Source organism: Moschus berezovskii, chromosome 18, assembly GCF_049115385.1.
Source record: "Moschus berezovskii isolate FMDL1 chromosome 18, NW_MosBer_1.0, whole genome shotgun sequence".
NCBI lineage: Eukaryota > Metazoa > Chordata > Mammalia > Artiodactyla > Moschidae > Moschus > Moschus berezovskii.
In genome coordinates this window covers 72,713,371-72,734,416 of record NC_142477.1, presented here as the reverse complement: position 1 = coordinate 72,734,416, position 21,046 = coordinate 72,713,371, and the positions used below count along the sequence as shown (strand labels likewise).

The following is a 21,046-nucleotide window of genomic DNA, read 5'->3' as shown; positions in this document are numbered from 1 at the left end:
AGAGAGGAGGAAGAGTCTCTCTAGAGGTCTCTGTAGAGTTCACAATAGGAATTCCCACCCAGAAAACCAGTGTACTATGGATAGTCCAATAGTACATTCCAGAGGTCTCAAGACCTGAGCGTGAGCTGCTACTCTCCAGAGATATCCTCCCAGAATAGACAGAGGTGTCAGTCAGCATTAAAATAACCTTGGCAGAAACCCTCATGCCAGAAAGATAGCCACAAACATAAGCGCCAAGGTATATGGTGGCAGGGCAGGGGGTTCTAAATTAAGTCTTGGGCTGTGAGTTATATTGACTTGGGTCTGACCAGTCAGTTCTGCCCCTTTTGGGTGCATGTCCCTGGTTTGGCAAGTGGTGGGTGAGAAGGGCCTCGGGAAGGCCAACGTGGAAATGCTGCCCAGAAGTGTGGTATGGTTTCCAGCACCAAGGCATTCCATCCAGGCCAGAAATGAATTGACAGGGGACAAATAAAGGGAGGCAAATAGAGTTCAGCTTCTTGTATGGGACTTAGAAAAGCAAATTAATGGCCGTTCAGCTATTGGAAAGAGATTCCGTTGATGGATGGATTGATTACTGACATTGGAGATAATCAGAGAGATGTCAGGAAGTGAAAGTGTTAGTTGCTCAGTTGTGTCCAACTCTTCAGAACCTCATGGACTGTAGCCCACCAGGCTCCTCTGTCCATGGAATTCTCCAGGCAAGAATACTGGAGTGAGTAGCTGTTTCCTTCTCCAGGGGATCTTCCTGACCCAGGGATTGAACCCTGGTCTCCTGTACTGCAGGCAGATTCTTTACCGTCTGAGCCACCAGAGAGATGTCAGGGGACTCAGACAAAGACTTCAAAAACCACTGGAGCCCAACTGAATTTCCTTCTATGATGTATCATGAGATTCTTCTTGTTTTTGAATCTCATAACAATATGAAATGATGGTTTGGGCATTTGAGGAATGCTTAGGACTAAGATGAACCCAAGAATAGATTCCAATCATGTCATCTCTATTTATGTCAACTTGGGTACATTTCCGCTCTGACCCTTAGTCTTTTCATCTGTAAAATGGAATGATACAGCATGGTAGTCTCAAAGAACCACTGTGTGGAGGAAAACTGGTAATGCGGTGGAGATGCCAGCATCATAGGTGTTCCTCAATGATCTGTTCTGTTCTTCTTCCTTCGTTGCCTAAATTCCAAGGGAGAAACCAGATACTTAGGTGAGCACAGCTCTGAGTGATGCTATGTGAGACCTCAGGGTGGGCTGCAGTGAGGGAGTAGAGGCATAGGACAGGTGAACGCCTGCTAGATGAGAAGACTTCAAGACCTCACGTTGCAAGAGACAGAGTAAATCTATGTGAGAAGCAATTCCAGAATAACCCTGAACAGTGGCTAACAAATGCGAGGGGGCCTGTGCCATCCTGGACAGTCAGTTGGTGCTCTTTCCTCTGAGGAGCCTCATCCAAAGCCTTGATGGGTAGATGCCAGCCCCAAAGGCTCTCCATTCTAACTCTGACGCATCATGTCAAAATGATCTATTTGTGGGCCTAGGCTTCCTTTCCTGCAACCTACTGTGAAAACTGCCTGGCACATAAACATTTTTCTAATGTTGCAAATTAGCATTTAAGGTACTGACAATATGAGAGGGCCATGAGTTTGAGTGAACTCCGGGAGTTGGGGATGGACAGGGAGGCCTGGCGTGCTGTGATTCATGGGGTTGCAAAGAGTCGGACATGACTGAGCGACTGAACTGAACTGAACTGAACTGTGCTAAGCTCTTTGTACTGAGTATCTCCTTTTTCCATTACAACATCCCTAGAAAGTAGTCACTATCTTCTCCCAGACTAACAGAGGAGGGACCGAAGACCCATAGGCAGAATATGCATGCCCAAGGTCACACGGGTAGCAAGTGGCAGAATTGCCCTTGGACTTAAGAAACTGGACCTCAGAGTTCCTGCTTGATGTATTTCAGACCCACTGGCACATTGGCTTTCATCATTCCCACCTCCTGGCTGCAACAGGAAGGGAAGCAGAAGTCATGTGTGTCATTCTTGGCATAGTATTAGTATAAACCCAGGTTTCCTTCAGATGACCTCTCCAGTTTCAGCAAAAATTGAGTGCCCGCTTCTTTACTTATAACTTTGGAATCAGCCTTAGAATGGAGGGTGAAGAAAGTTGGTGTGTGGGTGTGGGTAGTTTCAAACATGGCAGAAGACTATGATAATGCTGTAGAGCAGGTCTGTACCAAGTGTAGCACGGGCATCAATGAGGGGATTCTCCACTCTGCTGAGGCAGGGAGAAGGATGTGACATCTGCGTGGGCTTTTGGCAGATGGTGCGAAGTTAGTGGGCAAAGGAGAGAGGCAGAGTCTTGGTGGAGCTTACCAGGTTCAAAGAGCAAGGTCAGAGCCAGCGGGGGCAGGGCGCTTGGAGGAGGTGGCAGGAGGTGTGGCTCTAAACGTGGACCCTTTCCCACCTCCAACCCAACCCAGGATCTGGCTCGCCACCCCACGTCTCCCTGGACTATCTGCTCCTGTGGTGCCCCACGGTGGCTCTGCACTCAAACCTGCACGTATTCCTGGCTGTGGGTCTGTCCCGGGGCCCTGGGGAGGGAGGAACACACAGGTGAAGGTGGGAAGGAGCCAGAAGCTGGGCAAGGCCCCAGGGGAGGGAGCCTGGAAGACAGTGCTCTTTGAGCTCCCAGGCCTTGGAGGACCCACGTAGCCTCCGCTGTGAGCCCTGCCAGGGTGACCTCCAGCTGTCTGCAGCGTCTCCGTGGCAGCGGGCCACGGAAATGGAGGGTGGAGTTCGTTCTTGGCGAGGCCCGCCAGGGTCTGGTACGTCTCACCATTTCCCTTGGAGGCCTCCCTGGGTGTGCTGTTGGTCACAGGCGAAGATGTCCATGGGGCCCCCATCGTCTCTGACTTGTTTTCCCAAAAGTGCGGCTGGGTTTGCTCAGTACCATCTGCACTGTCTCACCGGCCACCCCACCCGCCCATCTGTTTACAGGCTGTCAGACAGCTGGCTGGGTGAGGGGGACACTGTGTGACCACGGAATGCACAACGCCGGCCGCTGCCAACGCAAGGACCCTAGGGTCTTCACCTCACTCGCCCCAGGATCCCAGATGAGAGACGGGCCCCATCCACTCAGAGCTGGGCCTGTGCTGACAGCAACGACAGTAATAATACCTGTGCTGGAGGGTCTACCAGGTACCAGGTACTGAACAGACATCTCATCTCATCCTTGCAGCAGTCCTGCAGGGTGGGTGGCGTAGAGGGAGCTCAGTTCCTCCTCGGGTATTAGCTTGTTCTTCCTGATGAGGAAACTGAGACTCCGTGAGGTCATGTTTGGGACTTCCCTGGTGGTCCAGTGGCTAAGACCTTGCCTTCCACTGCAGGGGGTGTGGGCTAAATTCCTGCTCGGGGAGATTGGATCCCACATGCCTGGCTGCCAACAAAGCCAAAACATAAGACAGAAACAATATTGTAACAAATTTAGTTAAGACTTTAAAAATGGGCCTTGTCAAAAAAAGTTTCTAATTAAAAAAAAAAAAAAAAGTCATGTAAGTTGCCCCAAGGTCCACAGCTGTGTGACGGAGCTGGAAGTGAGCCCCGGGAAGCACCCCATCCCCTGAGCAGGGAGGAGTCTCCTCCTCTTCCTCCCTTCCTGCCGCAGGGCCCTCTGAGTCCTCAACTACCTGCCCTGCCCTCACACCCCCAGCATGACCACAGGGCCCTGGTGGCCACTCCCAATGCCCCGTCTGCTTTCCCACCCCTCTCCCTTCACCCCCTTCATTTTCCCCAGCAGGGTCCCTGGAAGTATCTCAGAGGGCCAGCCCTGTTTCCGCAAGGATGGTTTCGTCTTGCTGGCATTTCTGGTGGCTAGCGCTGCAGAGCTGAGGATGACACTGGATTCTAAAGATACCAGTTCATTGTGAAAGAGGCCAAGAATACAGACGCACATAGAGTCAAACTGTCCTTCCCCGCTCATGTCTCTTCCACCCCCAGATTTCCCAGAGACAGCCACTGTGCTTGCTGTGCGTCCTCACGTGTTTTTATGTCGATGAAAAGATAGAGGTGATTTACACGACAGGGTCATACTGCATGCCGTTTGCCTTCCTCTCCCCAGCCCTCTCCTCTCCATCTTTCTGTGCCCTGTTGTGTGTCTGGGAGGCTGCTGGGCAGGGCCCTGGCTCCTCTGGGGTGGGTTCGGGGAGGTTGGCCAGTGGAAGGCCCTGACAGGAGATGGAAAGGCGGGATGAGCAGGAGGCCCGGGGGGTTCCTCTGTCTCCTCCCCTCCTACTCCTGTTCTGCCCCTCTGTGGTTCTCAAATGGCTGGACTCCCTGAGGCCGCCGGCTGTGTTGGCCTTTCTTGAAAGCCAGCTCTCTCTGGGCTCAGTAATTTTGGGCCTCCCCTTGTTCCTTGAGGTCCAGACAGGGAAGTGACTTCCTGTTGGCCCTGCCTCTTGGGCACTTCACGACCTCTGCTGGTTCTCTGACCCTTGCCCAGCACCACACCTGTCCCCTTCATGACATCACCTTCATACTTCTGTGCCCTTTGCGACGTGCCCTCTGCTTGCTGATGGAGCCCTGTGACTCCTGTGTTATTCGGGAACTTCTCTGTGCCTTGGCACTGTATCGTGAGCAGCTTTTCAATATCTGTACTTACATAGGTATTCTTTTAAAAACTTATTTATCTGGTATGCAGGCTTTTTGTTGTGGCATAGCCCGCGAGCCCCAGACTGTGTGGGCTTGGTATTTGCAGCATGTGGCCTTAGCTGCCCTTCGGCATGTGGGGTCTTAGTTCCCTGACCAGGGATCAGACCCAAGTCCCCTGCACTGGAAGGCAGATTCTCTACCACTGGACCACCTGGGAAGTCCCTACATATCTGTTTTAAAGCATGCCTGGTGCCTCTTCCTGGGAAGATTATAATCTAGATCTTGAGACCAAAAATGAACAGTGACCAGCTAATGAGATGCATGTGTTGGTAAAGGAAGTGGCGGAGAGGACTGCGGGGGACATGAGTCAGTTGTCATGACACAGACCAACGGGGCAGCCTGCTGACTGGTCCCTGTTATCCCCTTGGACCATGGTCAGTTTCCCACATCCCATTGATGGAGGCTTTGGTCTCATCCACGGCTTCACTCCTCCAAACAAAGCTGCAGCCTTCTGGTATTTACATCTTTGTGCTTTTGTCCTAACATGGTTGGAAAGGATTTCCCAGATGTGGGACTGTTGAAAACAGGTGAAGGTGAATTTAAAATTTAATAGGTTTAATTAATGATATTGAAGGAGCACCTCTTCCCAGGGAGGCCCGTGCAAGATGAAGTCACAACTTATTTGCCCTCTAGGGAACTGGAGGAAGGCTTGGCAGGGGGTGGGCTTCATGAGACTGAGTCCCTCCAGCCTTCGTTGAACTAAAGCCCCATCACACAATTTCTCCTTTTATTTAAAGTGGTAGGACTTCCCTGTGGTCCAGTGGTTAAGGATCTGCCTGCTAATGCAGGGGACATAGGTTTGATACCTGGTCGTGCTGCGGGGCTCCGGAGAAGGCAATGGCAAGCCACTCCAGTGTTCTTGCCTGGAGAATCCCAGGGATGGGGGAGCCTGGTGGGCTTCTGTCTGTGGGGTCACACAGAGTCGGACACGACTGAAGTGACTTAGCAGCAGCAGCAGCATGCTGCGGGGCAACCAAGCCTGTGCACCCCGACTACTGAAGTTCCGGGTCATCCAGCCTGTGCTTGGCAGCAAGAGAAACGAATGCAATGAGGAGCCCGTACACTGCAACTAGAGGGCGGCCCCTGCGCTCCACAACTAGAGAAAGCCCTCGCCCAGCAACCAAGACCCAACACAGCCAAAAATAAATCAATAAAATTTTAAATATTAAAACAAAATAAAGTGGTAATAATGTGATTGACCCGCCACCACCTCCCCTGCCCTCTATGACCATCTTTCTTCCAAGGAACCTTGGAGCCAATAAAAGAATGTTACAATCAAATATCATAGAGATTTTTTAAAAAATAAGATTGAAGAGCAAAGCCTGGAAGCAGTTACTGCTTCAGCCTCTCTGGTGCCTCAGTGTGAGTCGATGGTTGAAGAATACCAGTTTGTGCCCGCTCTGGGCTGGTGCTGGGAAAATGTGAATAGATATAGTGCGGGCTCTTTGTGCCCTGAGGAGTTCACAGTCTGCGAAGAGGAGATGGGGAGTTCAAACAGTGGCTTCCAGCTCTATCAGGGGACCTGTCACCTCAGCATCATCTCAGAGCTTTTCAACAACACAGATCTCAGAGGCCCACCCTGGGGACTTTCCTCTCAGCAGGTCAAGGTGGGGTCCAGGACTCCTGTGATGACTGATGTTCAGGGCAGGGTGTGAGCTGTGGCTGTGACATATCTTCATGGGCGAATGTTGTGGTCACTTGTAGAATGGAGGGAAGACAGAGCTGCACGGCCCCAGGGCCTGACTTGGTATTTTGTGTGACCTAGAGTTTGGGCTTGTGCATTTAAAAAAAATTAAATTAGTTTCCAGCATCTAAAAATCAGGAGATCTCTCCTTAAAATCTGGATGTCAACTGTTTGAAAATTCTAACAATTTGGCCACTAGGCCTCTTAGATGGGACATCTGTCCCCCAGTGTCATGGTCCCCAGCCCTCCCTAGGGCCTGTTTCTTAATGTCATCAGTTGCTCTCTTGTCATTCAGTTCAGTTTAGTCCAGTCGCTTAGTCGTGTCCAACTCTTTGTGACCCCATAGACTGACCCCCATAGATATCTGAGTCTGTCTTATATCTTTCAATTTTTGATTCAGCAAAGAGGACAGAAGTATATCATTTTCCTTCATTTCTACTATGTGAAGAAGAGTAGTGTTCCTACTACTCTTCTGTAGTAGGAACAGCCTGCCAGGCTTCCCTGTCCATCACCAACTCCCGGAGCCTGCTCAAACTCATGTCCATTGAGTCGGTGATGCCATCCAGCCATCTCATCCTCTGTCACCCCTTCTCCTCCTGCCTTCAATATTTCCCAGCATCAGGGTCTTTTTCAATGAGTCAGTTCTTTGCATCAGGTGGCCAAAGTATTGGAGTTTTAGCTTCAGCATCAGTCCTTCCAATGAATATTCAGGACTGATTTCCTTTAAGATGGACTGGTTGGATCTCCTTGCAGTCCAAGGGAGTCTCAAGAGTCTTTTCCAAACCACAGTTCAAAGGCATCAATTCTTTGGTGCCCAGCTTTATTTATAGTTCAACTTTCACATCCATACATGACTACTGGAAAAACCATAGCCTTGACTAGATGGACCCTTGTTGGCAAAGTAATGTCTCTGCTTTTTAATATGCTGTTTAGGTTGGTCATAGCTTTTCTTCCAAGGAGCAAGCGTCTTTTAATTTCATGGCTGCAGTCACGATCTGCAGTGATTTTGGAGCCCAGAAAAATAAAGTCTGTCACTGTTTCCATTGTTTCCCCATCTATTTGTCATGAAGTGATGTTGTCATTGGAGGAACACTACTCTTCTTCACATAGTAGAAATGAAGGAAAATGATATACTTCTGTCCTCTTAGCTGAATCAAAAGTTGAAGGATATAAGACAGACTCAGATATCTCTGTGTGTGTGTGTGTGTGTTTTACACTTGATCTTAGCCAAAAGACTGAGAAGCAATGTGTGTGTGTTTTAAATGAGTGACAGCGTATTTCTTTATGAAACAGTTCAATAAGGCACATCAAATGTGTCAAAGGTATATGAGCCCAACTCATTTTTCTCGTTACTTCCAGCCTCATCCCTGTGCACCAAGGCCAAGAACACTGGATGGGGAAATGGAGGGCAAGACATGGACTCCGCCAGCCCCTTCGGCCATTAGCTCACGGTGTCACCTTGGGTACAGTTTTTAATTCAGTGATTGTTAACTGGGAGGAATTTTGCCCTCCCTCCCAAGAGACAATTGGTGTCCTGAGGCATTATTTTGTTGTCACATTTGGAGAGAGAAGTTGCGGTCGACATATAGACAAAGCTCAAGGATGCTGCTAACATCTACAGTGTGCAAGCCCATCCCCCAAAGGAGAGCATTGTCCTGCCCAGATGCTGACAGTGTTAGGGTTTAGAAACTCTGCTGTAGAAGAAGGAGTCCGTCCTTTCTAGCTCTGAACATCTATAATGCTACCCTATGAGAACAGTTATGACGTTCGTTTTGGGGGGCATACAAAGCCTCAGGAACAGGTAAGACTCTTGAAGGGTTAGGGAGAGGGTGTTCCAGTCAGTGGGAGCCTTGAACAGAGGTAGGGGAAAGTGAGTCCAGAGTGTGGTGATTGTCGAGTAATGGGGAATGACCTGGTTTGCCTGAGTGTCATGGGCCGGTAGAGAAAATCATGCCCGGACAGTCTGGGGTACAACTGTTCGGGGCAGTGTTCTCAGCGCATGCGTGGGGTGCAGATCCTGATGGCTGTCCACAGATATTCCAGTTCTCTCTTCCTCCAGTACATGGTAGGATTATGTTTTCTGCCCAGATGAAGTCACGGCTGGCCATGTGACTGAAGTTAGCCATTGAAAAGTGAGCGCAGGTGGTGAGTATTCCCTACTGGGTGGAAGGAAGTATCAGTGCTTCCTGCATTAACAGGAAGCACTGTCTGTTAAGAAGAGACTTAATGCACTCTCTTCTTTTCTTCTGTCACATGACCCTCAATGGTCAACATGGCAGCTGCTTCATCAGCCTGGAGTCCGGAACTACAAGGAGTGGGGACCCTGCCAGCCTACAGTGGACAAAGGCAAGAAATAACCTTTATATTTTAAAGTTTGTATATTATCTGTTACTCCCGCAGAACATTCCTATCCTGACTGACTTAGATGGAAATGCTTGTGGTACCTGAGATGACAGGAGATGGCCTGCAGAGATGGCATGAAGTTGCGTTACATCCCTCAGTGAGAACACGTCTCCCTTTGTAACTCTTTGAATCGCACCAAGGAATAAGTCTCAGAGTGGGAACAGACTGTCTCTAACACCTGTTCAATACATCCTATGCTCTCTTTTTAACAGAGGGCACGGACGCAGTTTTCTATATATAGCTGAAGTTTTGTAGTGTAGTTTTAAAATCGAATTTAATTTGAGGGTTGCCTTCTATGTATGGCAAGGGATTATAGTTTTCTATTTATGGTAGTGATATAAAACTTTTTCAGTGGTAAGTGAAGAGAGTCAATCACTTGAAAGACATAGAAAGCCAATAAAACACAGGTGGCACACATTTATGGCTGAAATTATAAGGATGGTTTACAGATGATTGAAGTTGAGGGTGAAGAGCTCACAGTATGTGGTGAATGTCTTGCAGAGGTGAGAGGGGTCTGTGAAGGCAAAGGTGGTAACCCGTAACAGCAGATAGAACACTTCTGATAACCTTTCTGGGCATTTTGCCTAACAACGACGTGAAAGCAGCTGTCACATAATTCAGAGGGCCTCTGTACCACCCAGGGCCTGGCGCACAGTGGCTGCCCAGCCACCATTTGGTGAATGAGTGATGAGTAAGTATTCTCAAGTGGGTGGGCTGCAAGGGTTGGGAAGGCCTTCGTTCTGCTCAGCAAGTAGCAGAGCTTCTGGGGGCCGCAGCAGAGTGCTAAACTAGCTCTGCAAACAGGTCAGTGTGGATCCTTGGGCCTGGGGTTGGTGGGTGGGAAGAGGAGCCACAGAGGCCAGGGCTGCGGACCAGGAGGGAACATGGGGGACAAAAGAGTGGAATCTCAGTGGTGTGTATATCGGGGTGGGGGTTGGGAAGGGCTACAGAGAACAGACCTTTCCCATCTGAGTTTGTCAGCCCCTTCCCCCTGCTCCCCCCAACACAATAGATGAGTTCCACACATGCATGGACCCAGCCCAGCTCCCACTCTACAAAAGAGAAGAGGGGGTTGCAGAAATGCTGGAGAGGCTGAGGCTTTCTGAGCCCTGGAACCATTAGGTACGAGGTACTTCTGCTATTATGTCAGGAATTGATGTATGATGGTGACTCATGTACCTGAGGATGGGACATCTAGAGACACTGTGTCCGCCATGAATAGTGAGCAGCATCTCTAATTTCCCAAAGGGGCTGTAACAGCATTCCATCCTCTGCACTTTTCTCTGATGTGACTGGACACTCCTTCTGCAGCAGAGGTAGTATCTGTGTCTCCTCCACTCATGTATGTGTGGGATTGTTCTGGCTCTGATCAGCAGAACAGGGCCAAGGATCCTATGGAGCTTCCGAGGCTGCATCCTAAAGGGCCCTGTACTTCCTTGTAGCCTGGGATGCTTGTGCTTTGGCCCTATGTTACTATGTCAAGGGTGTGACCACTCTGAAGCTGCTGTGTGTGAGAAAGCCAAACCCCATGGAGTGGCCCAATGAAGGTGTTCTTGTCTGGAGGCTTAGTCTTCAAGTTATTCCGGTCCAGACATTTTGGCGATTTCATTCCCCAGCTGCAGGCCACCTCTGGGCCTTGTATCTTCCCGGCTGAGGTCCCAGGCATCAAGGAGCTAACCCTGAAGTGTTGTTGTCGTTCAGTCACTTAGTGGTGTCCAACTCTGTGACCCCATGGACTGCAGTACGCCAGGTTTCCCTGTCCCTCACTATCTCCTGGAGCTTGCTCAAACTCATGTCCATTGACTCGATGATGCTATTCAACCATCTCATCCTCCAGTGCCCCCTTCTCCTCCTGCCCTCAGTCTTTCCCAGCATCACGGTCTTTCTCAGTGAGTCAGCTCTTCACATCAGGTGGCCAGAGTATTGGAGCTTTCAGTTTCAGCATCAGTCCTTCCAATTAATATTTAGGGTTGATTTCCCTTAGGATTGGCTGGTTTGATCTCCTTGCAGTCCAAGGGACCCTCAAGAGTCTTCTTCAACACATAATTCAAAAGCATCAATTCTTTGATGCTCAGCCTTCTTTATAGTCCAACTCTCACATCCATACATGACTACTGGTAAAACCATAGCTTTGCCTATATGGACTTTTGTTGGCAAAGTGATGTCTCGGCTTTTTAATACGCTGTCATAGTTTTTCTTCCAAGAAGCAAGAGTCTATTAATTTCATGACTGCCATCACTGTCTGCAGTGATTTTGGAGCCCAAGAAAATTAAGTCTGTCACTGTCCACTTTTTCCCCATCTATTTACCATGAAGTGATGCAGCTAGATGCCATGATGATGCTCTCGTTGAACTCCTGACCAAGGAACACAGGAGCATAATCAAATGGCTGTTTCAGTTTGCTAAATGTCGGGGTAGTTTTTACACAGCAGTTGCTGACTGAAATACGGAACACTCCTCATATCTGGGTCCTCAGCTCACAGCACTAGGCTTGGGCAACACAGGCTTAGCTGAGTGAGTGAGGGCACAATTCAAAAACTGAGCATGTGCCTTTAGAGCTCTACCCAAGAATGGATTTTTCTTCATCATTCAACTGTGTGTTCGTACAAAAAGCAGGATACCGAGGCTTTAGTAGCAGAACCCGGAAATAGCACTTTTCCCAAAGAGAATCTGATGTTAACTGCTGTCTGACAAATTCGCTTTTCTGGTTGGTTGGCAACTTTGGTAGGAATGCACAGAGGCCAGTGCAAGTAGGGAAAGGGAGCCATGTGCAGAAATGAAGTGGGCAGGAGAGGCATTTTACCAGATCAGTTGTATCATTTTCCACCAAAGCAAGCAAAGGCCTGCACCGCATCTTTTAGAGGCAGGCCATTGACCAAAGTGCATCAGAAAGTGCTCTAACTCATTCTAGCCCCACATCCCCACCCAGCTGTTGGGGAAGAATTTGCTCCTAGTGCAGTCCACATTCGTTTAAGTCCCTGTCCTGGATGAAGGCAGTATGTTGGCCTCGACTTTTTCAAATGCTGTTCAGTGGGGTTCCTTTGATTTGCCCCCAAGTTGCTTTGCAATTGCTGTTAAAGATTCATAACTGTGAGAGAGGATTTATAAGAAGCCAGGAGTTTGTCTACCTGGACAACATTGGTAGGCAGTGTCCAGCTGAGGCCGTCATCTCCTGGCTGAGAAGGCGTCACATTGCATTCAGGGGCAGCAGGCCAGCTCCTTTCAACAGAGGGCCACGCCTTTGATTTAATAGCAGAATCATTGCATCGTGGGGTCTCACTGCCCTTGAAGGTTTCCCTGACATGTGACCTAAGAGATGCCAGGAATACTTGCTGACTACAATCTGGCAGGGATCGCTGAAGGAAGCAAAATGGTGTGGTGGGGAGGGGATTGCTCTGTGAGAACTCCACATGGCAAATCAACTGAGAAAGCCCTCTGTCAACCAGAGCCTTGGAAAAAGAGTCCCGTTCAGCTACTCCCTTTTACTAAAAGGATGGTAAGTTGTGAGTTTCTCAAAGCTGAGAATTAGGCAACTAGCTCATTTCACGTAACCTGAACCCTCAATCTCAAGATGTAGTTAATGCTGAAAAGTATGTCAGCTGGAGCCCCCATAGGCAAGTTGTGATGCCGCAGCCTAGCTCCGTTGGATGTCACATCACAGAGGTCCCCAACCCCTGGGGCCATGGACCACTATTGGTCACAATAAGAGGTAAGTGGAGGGTGAGCAAGTGAAGCTCCATCTGTATTTACAACCACTCCCCATTGCTTGCATTACCACCTGGGTTACACCTCCTGTTAAATCAGCAGCAGCATTAGATTCTCATAAGAGCGTGAACCCTAACCTTAAAGTCAAGGTAGAATATTCTGAGGTTGCCACAAAATAGAAATAAAATGCACAATCGATGTAATGCACTTGAATCATCCTGAAACCATTCCCCACTCCCCCAGTCCCTGAAAATATTGTCTTCCATGAAACCCGTCCCTGGGGCCAAACAGTTGGGGACAGGTGCTGTACCATACAAAAAAATAAAAAACCACCATAAAGTCAATAGATAAAAAGTGCAAGGGGATTTTTAAAAATATACATATATAAATATTTGTTGGCATAATTTGTTTTATAAGGAGGTAATATAAGCCCCTTTGAAGAGGAGACAAATCATTAAATTGTATACAAGAAGATGGAGAAAACTATAATAGAGGAGTTCCTCTCGGAAAAAATTGTGTGTTTCAAGGAAAGGAATTTTCTGATAAGCCTCTTTGGTTGTGGAGTAAGACTCCAGAGGCCATGCTCCAGGAAAAGTAGATGATCTTTAAACTGCCTGCTAAGGAGGGTGGATCCTGTTAACTGATCTGGCCGGAGCAGACATGTTTGAGAGCAGAGCTGCGTTTCTGGACCCAATAGAAAGAAGACAGAGCCTTTGCAGGAGAGTTTAGAAGAGGACTGTTATCGGGGCAGCAGGAAAGGTAGGCCCTTGAGGGGCAGACATGTCTAATGAGGAATGGAGGAAGTGTGTTGTGGGGGTTCGGGGTACCCTCCCTCCTGCATTACCCCCTTGGGAAATCTGGTTGGATTCTTTGTGGAAAATGGATGAGTGGTGAGAGCCTGGGTTTCCTGGGTTCTAAACAAAATCTTGGGTTGAAGGGGATTTTGAGAGGTCATCAAGCCCATTCCCACCCAAAGGAGAAGCCCCTTCCCTGACACCCCTCCTCCCCCACACCCCACAGGAGGCATGAGCAGTCTGGTTCAATCATCTGCAGGACAGCAAGCTCACTTCTTCAGGAGGCAGAAAGGGCCAGTGAGGAGCTGCCTGTTTTGGGTTTGCTGTCTTTGTTTGATTCAGAGGAATAGCAAATAAGCAAGTGACTACATTTTGTGGTGCGGAGGGATGGGCATAACCGTAAAGTCACAATAGCTCCTGGGAAGAAAATTCCTACTGGTGCCAAGTACTTCCCTTACATTATCTTACTGGAGCCTTACGGGAAAGTCATTCTTTTGTTTTGAGATGAAGAAATTGAGATCCTGGAGATCCTGCAAGCCCAGCTGGTCTACCCGAAGTCACACAGCTTCTTCAAGGAGAAGCAAGGATTTGAACAGGGTGTCTTTGAGCTTTCCACCACATCTCTGTTTCTTCCCTGTTGATCTTATTGAGAAGTCACGCTCCTACAATGCTTGTGAGAGGACACTTGTTCTGCAAAGTGATGGACTCCACCTGAGTCTGATTATAGTCTCTGTGTCTCAAGAGGAGCAGAGAGAACTTCCAAAGGGATCAAATCATTTGCAAAGAAAACTTGGAGAACAAATAGGCTCGGAGAAACTTAGAAAAGAATGGGGATTATTTCACTTGGAGAAGGCTGGTTATATAACGGGTCTTCAGGTTTATGAAAGATTCTTAGAGACAGTGACTACCAGCTGTTCTTCATCACTCTCGACCAGAGAGGATGAAATAGGCTTAAGCAGCAGCCTGAGGGTGTCTATATGGAAGAATTTCCTGCCCCTCAATGGGTCAGTGAAGGAAAAAAAAGAGAGCAGGCCCTTTTTCTGAGGACACCAAATGGAGAAGAGAGTCACCTTGGTTTGTGTGGGCTTTACTGATTAGGTTCACTGGGTGTGTACTTCAAGATTTTGTCTCTAGTAGCACTCAGGGTCAGAGAGCTTTACTGTAGGATCCTTTGAGGATTTCTCTGACATAGCCTCAGTGGAGCTATGCCCCCATTATTGCCAGGACCCCTTAATAATGACTGATCTTGCCAAGCTCCAGGGCATTATGCATAAGTGTGTGCCAGGGCTCTGAGCCACTGCTTCTGACCCTGGCAGTTGCCTGGTCCCTAGAGCTGGGCTTCAGAGCATCTCATGGGATTCTGGGGAGGAGGAATGAAATTGTCTTTGTGTGGGTCTAGCAGAGAACCTGGCATATAGTTGGTACTCAATGATAGGCTCATACGTGTATAACTGAACCACTTTGCTGTTCACCTGAAACTAACCCAACATTGTAAGTCACTATGCCCCAGTATAAAATAAAAATTAAACTTAAAATACAGTTAAGCAAAAAAATAAAAATAAAAAAGATCGCCTTCTGCTCCCACTACCCAAGTTTTAGAGCTGATGTGAAGTCTAAATACACTCTGCTTTTTAACAGTAAAATTATTTGATTTTGAGATGATGAGTTTTGCAAGATCCCTCTGTTGGACCTGGTCAAAGATTCAGGGACACAACTGAAATTCTTGGTATGGGGATTTGGTGATAGAGCTCATACTTACTCTCACCACAATCTTCATAACATTATTGATCTTGGATTTTTTCTCTTAGCCCAGATCTTTCCAGACCAAAATGCCTAGGGTCCGTTAGAGGCCACCCTTGCCCAGCTCTCCAGCCAGTGTGAGAGAGTAACTCCCCAGGCTCAGTCCCTTCCAGGTCTCCAGTCTTCTTTAGATGCAGAAATAAAGAGGCTTCAAATTATTTTAGATCAGGCTGGGTTCCAACCCCACCTTATTCACTGACTTGATCTGTGGCGTTGGACAAGACATGCTGTCCTCCCAGACCTCAGTTTCCTCATCTGTAAACTTGAAAATCCTGCATCCTATTGCCTGGATGGAGAAGGCAATGGCAAGCCACTCCAGTACTATTGACTAGAAAATCCCATGGATGGAGGAGCCTGGTAGGCTGCGGTCCGTGGGGTCGCTGGGGGTCGGACACGGCTGAGCGACTTCACTTTCACTTTTCACTTTCCACTTTCACACATTGGAGAAGGAAATGGCAACCCACTCCAGTGTTCTTGCCTGGAGAATCCCAGGGACGGGGGAGCCTGGTGGGCTTCCGTCTATGGGGTCACACAGAGTCGGACACGACTGAAGTGACTTAGCAGCAGCAGCAGCATTGCCTGGATGGAATCAAATAGGGTATGTAAAGCACCTGGCCCAAGGTTTTGTATGCAACTGCCAAATGAACATCGAGATTAGAGTCATGAGTCAGTGATGATTGTTTCTAACTCTGGGCTATACGCTAACCTCTCTGGAGCACTTCTTGGGTTCATCAGACTCTCGAGTTTTGCCAGACAACCTGAACTGGCATATGCAGGGACCCTCTTGTCTCCTCTCCCCCAGTCCCTTCTCTGCTCACACAGAAGGAACACCCTGTCTTTGGCAGAAGGGCTAGGAAGGAAGCTTCTGGATCAGCTAATCTGATTGGCTGGAGCAGTTGCCAGGAGATCGGGGTCACTGATGACTTACTAGGCATGCGTGCAGCTGGGCCTCTGACTGGTGCCTTCAGATTTCCACACAGCCTTTCCAGGATGCCAGCCTTGGAGGGCAGGGTGATGGTGGTGGTTATCAGATGCTTCAGTCCAGTCGCTCAGTCGTGTCCGACTCTTTGCGACCCCATGAATCACAGCACGCCAGGCCTCCCTGTCCATCACCAACTCCCAGAGTTCACTCAAACTCACGTCCATCGAGTCGGTGATGCCATCCAGCCATCTCATTCTCTGTCGTCCCCTTCTCCTCCCGCCCCTAATCCTTCCCAGCATCAGAGTCTTTTCCAGTGAGTCAACTCTTCGCACGAGGTGGCCAAAGTATTGGAGTTTCAGCTTTAGCGTCAGTCCTTCCAATGAACACCCAGGATTGATCTCCTTTAGAATGGACTAGTTGGATCTCCTTGCACTCCAAGGGATTCTCGAGAGTCTTCTCCAGCACCACAGTTCAAAAGCATCCATTCTTTGGCAATCAGCTTTCTTCACAGTCCAACATCCATACATGACCACTGGAAAAACCATAGCCCTGACTAGAAGGACCTTTGTTGGCAAAGTAATGTCTCTGCTTTTTAATACACTATCAAGTTTGGTCATAACCTTCCTTCCAAGGAGTAAGCGTCTTTTAATTTCATGGCTGCAAGCAGCATCTTCAGTGATTTTGGAGCCCCCAAAAATAAAGTCTGACACTGTTTCCACTGTTTCCCCATCTATTTCCCATGAAGTGATGGGACCAGATGCCATGATCTTTGTTTTCTGAATATTGAGCTTCAAGCCAACCTTTTCACTCTCCTCTTTCACTTTCATCAAGAGGCTTTTGAGTTCCTCTTCACTTTCTGCCGTAAGGGTGGTGTCATCTGCATATCTGAGGTTATTGATATTTCTCCCGGCAATCTTGATTCCAGCTTGTGCTTCTTCCAGCCCAGCGTTCCTCATGATGTACTCTGCATGTAAGTTAAATAAGCAGGGTGACAATATACAACCTTGACGTACTCCTTTTCCTATCTGGAACCAGTCTGTAAACTTAGCTGTTAATCAAGCACGTTTTCTCAGTTTTGGCACTACTGACATTTTGGGTGGGATACGTTGCATACATCATAGGATGTTGAACAGCATCCCTGGCTTATACACATTAGATGTTGGGGAGTTAGCCCTCCCCACCTTAGCTGTGACCGCCAAAATTGTCTCCCGATATCCAGACACTGCCAGACATCCCCGCCTCGGGTTGGGGCGGGTAAGGGAAATTTACTCCATCTGAGAGCCACTGAGTGAGGGTGAGGCGTTGAAGCGAGTTTGGGTAGTGAGGCTGTATCAGAGGTCTGGATGGGGGGTCTGTGAGTGCGTGTGTGGGCGTGCTCTGCCGTGTCCGACCCTTTTGACCCCGGTGGAGTGTGGCCCACCAAGCTCCTCTGTCCATGGAATTTGCCAGGCAAGAATACTTGCGTGGGTTGCCATTTCCTTCTCCTGGGGATCTTCCTCGCTCAAGGAGGGAACCTGGGTCTCCTGCACAGGCAGTCAAATTCTATACCTCTGAGCCACCAAGGAAGCAGTGAGTCTTTATCAGAACTCAAAGGCTGGGAAATTTTATTCCCACTAACCCTTAAACTCTTCAGTGGTGCTCTAGTTGGGTAAGTGAGAGACCTTGTTTAGTTTCTTCATAGAGAGAGAGAAATAGAGCAAGAAATCAAGCAAAAGGGAGAAAAGCCAAAAGGGGAAACTGAGGCAGGAGCCAGTAGCAAGTGACTTCCATGAAATTCCCAAGGGCACTGGGTGTGCAGGAGCAGTGGCACTGGTGGGGCGGGGCAGGGCTGCCCTGGGCCTGGGTAAATATGCTTTTTGGGGTGGAAGGGCTGGCAGGTAAATATTAGTGAACATCTATCTCCACAACAGCTCCTGGAGTGACTGAAGTGCGGGGAAGGACACACCGTCCCTTGTACTGAAACCACATATTTGTCTCCCTCTTTCTCCCTATCCAGCCAGTCACCGCAAACTGCCCTGTCCCGTCCTCCCCTGCCCAGACCCTCTGCCCTGGGTCATCCACCGGTGCCAACCAATCTAGTCCACTCCAGGTCCTCTGCGCCGGTGCTGGAACCCAGGCGCATGGAGACAGAGGGCAAAGGAAATGAAACTCCCCAGCCCTGAGCCATTGAAAATAATCCCTGCCTTTTCAAAGGCCGCCTTCGCCTGGTGCCAAGGCAAGAACTGTCTGTCTCGCCACCTTTCAGTTCTTGTTAAAAAGCAGAAGGCATGTCAGGGCCGGGCCGGGTCACAGCACAGAGAGGGCTTTCTTTGCAGTGCTGGACGAAACTCAGTGCTTTAATGAAAGCTCTTATTAGCCCCAGCTGGCGTCCCATTTTCCTGAGCTGGAATAAAAAATTGCCTCGGTCATCCTTTCCCAGGCTAATTTCAAAAGCATAATTACCATCATCATAATTGATTACTATTTATTTTGGTCATTAATAGTCATACACCCCTTTGTTCCATGTGGATTAAATGGTCCGAGAATATTTATGGCACGTGGCAGCTGTATTCCTTTTTCTTCATTCCACAATCCCCCCATCCCTTTTCATGGTAACCCCTTGATTTCATGACACCCAGGGAATCCTTTTCAGGCTTTCATGTTCAAACTCCTAAGCCATGGTGACTGATGAGAGCTGGGATGAAAAACGGAGGGTTCAAAAAACCTGGAGAGAGTGCTACCTTGGATAAAATTAAAGGGCAAGAAGTGGGCATAGCCTCCAAGCTTGTATTGGAAGTGGGAGGCTAGAGAGGGAGTGGAAGGGAGATGAACAATTACGAGATTATTGTTTCTTCTCTCTTTTGAAGGAGGCAGTTACAAAGCCTCTGTGGGCAGTTGGTTTGGGAAGAGAATTGGTATTTTCTGCCTTCAAGACAGAGAGCTTGAGAACTGCCTAAGGTCCACCCAAACATTCAGACCATGAACATAGGCTCCCATGCTGCCAAACTCTTCAGACTACATCAAATGAAAGTCCCAGAGGAGGTAAGTTTAATTCACACCTACTCTTGAGTTGGGCAGATTTACTTCCACATTGTCCTACCTGCTGTTAGGTAGTTAGAGCTCCTGAAAGGCTCTAGAGATTACCAAAAAAAAAAAAAAAAAAAAGACAAAAAAAGCAGGCTTAAAAGACTTAAATTCCCCCAAAGGGATTGCTCAGACGTTTCCTGCCTCCAGCTGAGCAGACATGCTGGGTCCAGGTGGGAATCTGACTCAGGCTAAGGCACAGGTAATACCCATGTCCAGCCATCCTGCTCCTTAATGAGTAGAATGACGGACACTAAGCTCAAATCAGACATCAGAGCCTTTTTGTAAAAGTTCTGAAGTTGGGACCAATAACCTTAAAAGTCAGTGCCTCCTTGATGTTGGAAGTTTTAGGAACCATTCACTGACAATTCTTCCTCCACCACCTGTATGAAACTAGCCCATGATGGGAGGGATTCAGTCAGTACTCAGAAGTCCATTTCAGAGATGCAGAGACTCCTGGTAGCATTTGAGACCCTGCTTCCAGTTTTCCCTGAAAACTAGACAAGGGCCACTGAGAGGAGCTAGACGAGTTGAACCCTGCACAACTCCAGGAAGTGCCTTGTGACAGTGGCCCCTAGGGTTGTGCAGTACGCAGCTTGCACAACTGTACATGGCGACCCATCAGGCAGCATCACTGCCCTTTCTTCACTTTTCTTGGAGATACTCCAAGGCACTGTTATTAAACTTCTCTTTTTGCCAAATCCATTTGGAATTGAATTTGTGCCGCTTAAGCCAAATGAGATCTAAATGATCATAATTGTCTACAACCACAAAGAAAAAAAAAAAAAACAGATGTGATCTCCCCTGTTCAACCCAGCTTATTCTAGATAGCAGGAGGAAAGTACCTCTCTTTCTTATCTGTGAACTCTTAATTTACTGGGCCTTCAGGGAATCAGAGAAGGAGAAAAGAAGAACAGAAGCAAAGCAGCACCCCTACCCCAGGAGCAGTCCTGGGGTGCCAGGCCTTGCAGAGTTGCCAGGCATACAGGAGGCTCCTGAATGCAAACAATTTCTGGAAGGTCTTTGGTCTGGCTGCATGGCAACAGCTGCACAGCTCCCTAGTGGGTGTCAATGTCAACGCAGACTCAACATTTTCCAGGGGGAATGGGACTGAGACAATACTGTGCTAAGGCCAGAGAGAGCTTGGGAGGGGTGGGGAGATGTGGAGGGAAAAGGAAGGTTGCCAGGCAGAATAGCTGCACATCCAGCCTGGGGGAAAGAGAATGAGGAAGAGTCTTGAAGAGGCTTTCAATTCAGAATTCCCGCATTCCATCCCTTTCAGCTCCTGAGTCTCTCTAGTCAAATATGTAGACACTTAATTTCAGGAATGAACCATAATTAAAGGATTTTTTTTTTTTAAGGGAGCAGGGTAAGAGGAACACTGGCAGATTTCTCACTAAGAAGGCCGAAAGAAGAGAATTCAAAAAACCCCAAGGAATGTAAATAAGTGTTCTACAAAGAGACAAGGGTGGTGCCGTGGGATTAGCGTGGATTTTGAAATCAGCCTGATTTGGGTTCATGTCCTGACTCTGTGGAACTGTAAAAAGCCACCCCAATTCTGGAAGCATCACTTTCCTTATTAAAATAGGCATAATAATACCTAATGTGTGTGGGTATATCATCAGACACAATAAATAAGTATTCATTAGGACTGCAGAGCTGGTGTCACGCAGGAAGGTAGTGCAGAATGTGAGCTGCTGGGTTTTGTTTAGTTGTTATTTTTTCCCCCTTACTCCATTTCTGACACCATGCTAGGATTGTATATACATCTTTTCTAATACAATTCAGTTCTCTGCTTTCATCCTCAGACCAAATATTTTTGGAAATACGTAACATAGTCCATTTGATCATAGAGGAACTCAAACTCATAGGCCTTCCAGGATCCATGCCACCGCTGTTTGAATTTTTTACCTCATCCCTGCCATACTCACCAATATCTTGCCTCTTAAGGGTATACTTTTGGTTTTGC

At 48.1% G+C, this 21,046-nt stretch overlaps 1 long non-coding RNA gene across 1 annotated transcript; it reads left to right on the top strand.

Moving 5' to 3' along the window:
* Positions 1–9,299: 9,299 nt before the first annotated feature.
* On the top strand, positions 9,300–20,716 carry LOC129553162 (uncharacterized). Its single transcript, XR_008685411.2, has 3 exons — positions 9,300–9,485; positions 18,861–19,035; positions 20,439–20,716. It is a non-coding gene; the product is annotated as an uncharacterized LOC129553162 (long non-coding RNA).
* The last annotated feature ends 330 nt before the right edge of the window (positions 20,717–21,046 follow it).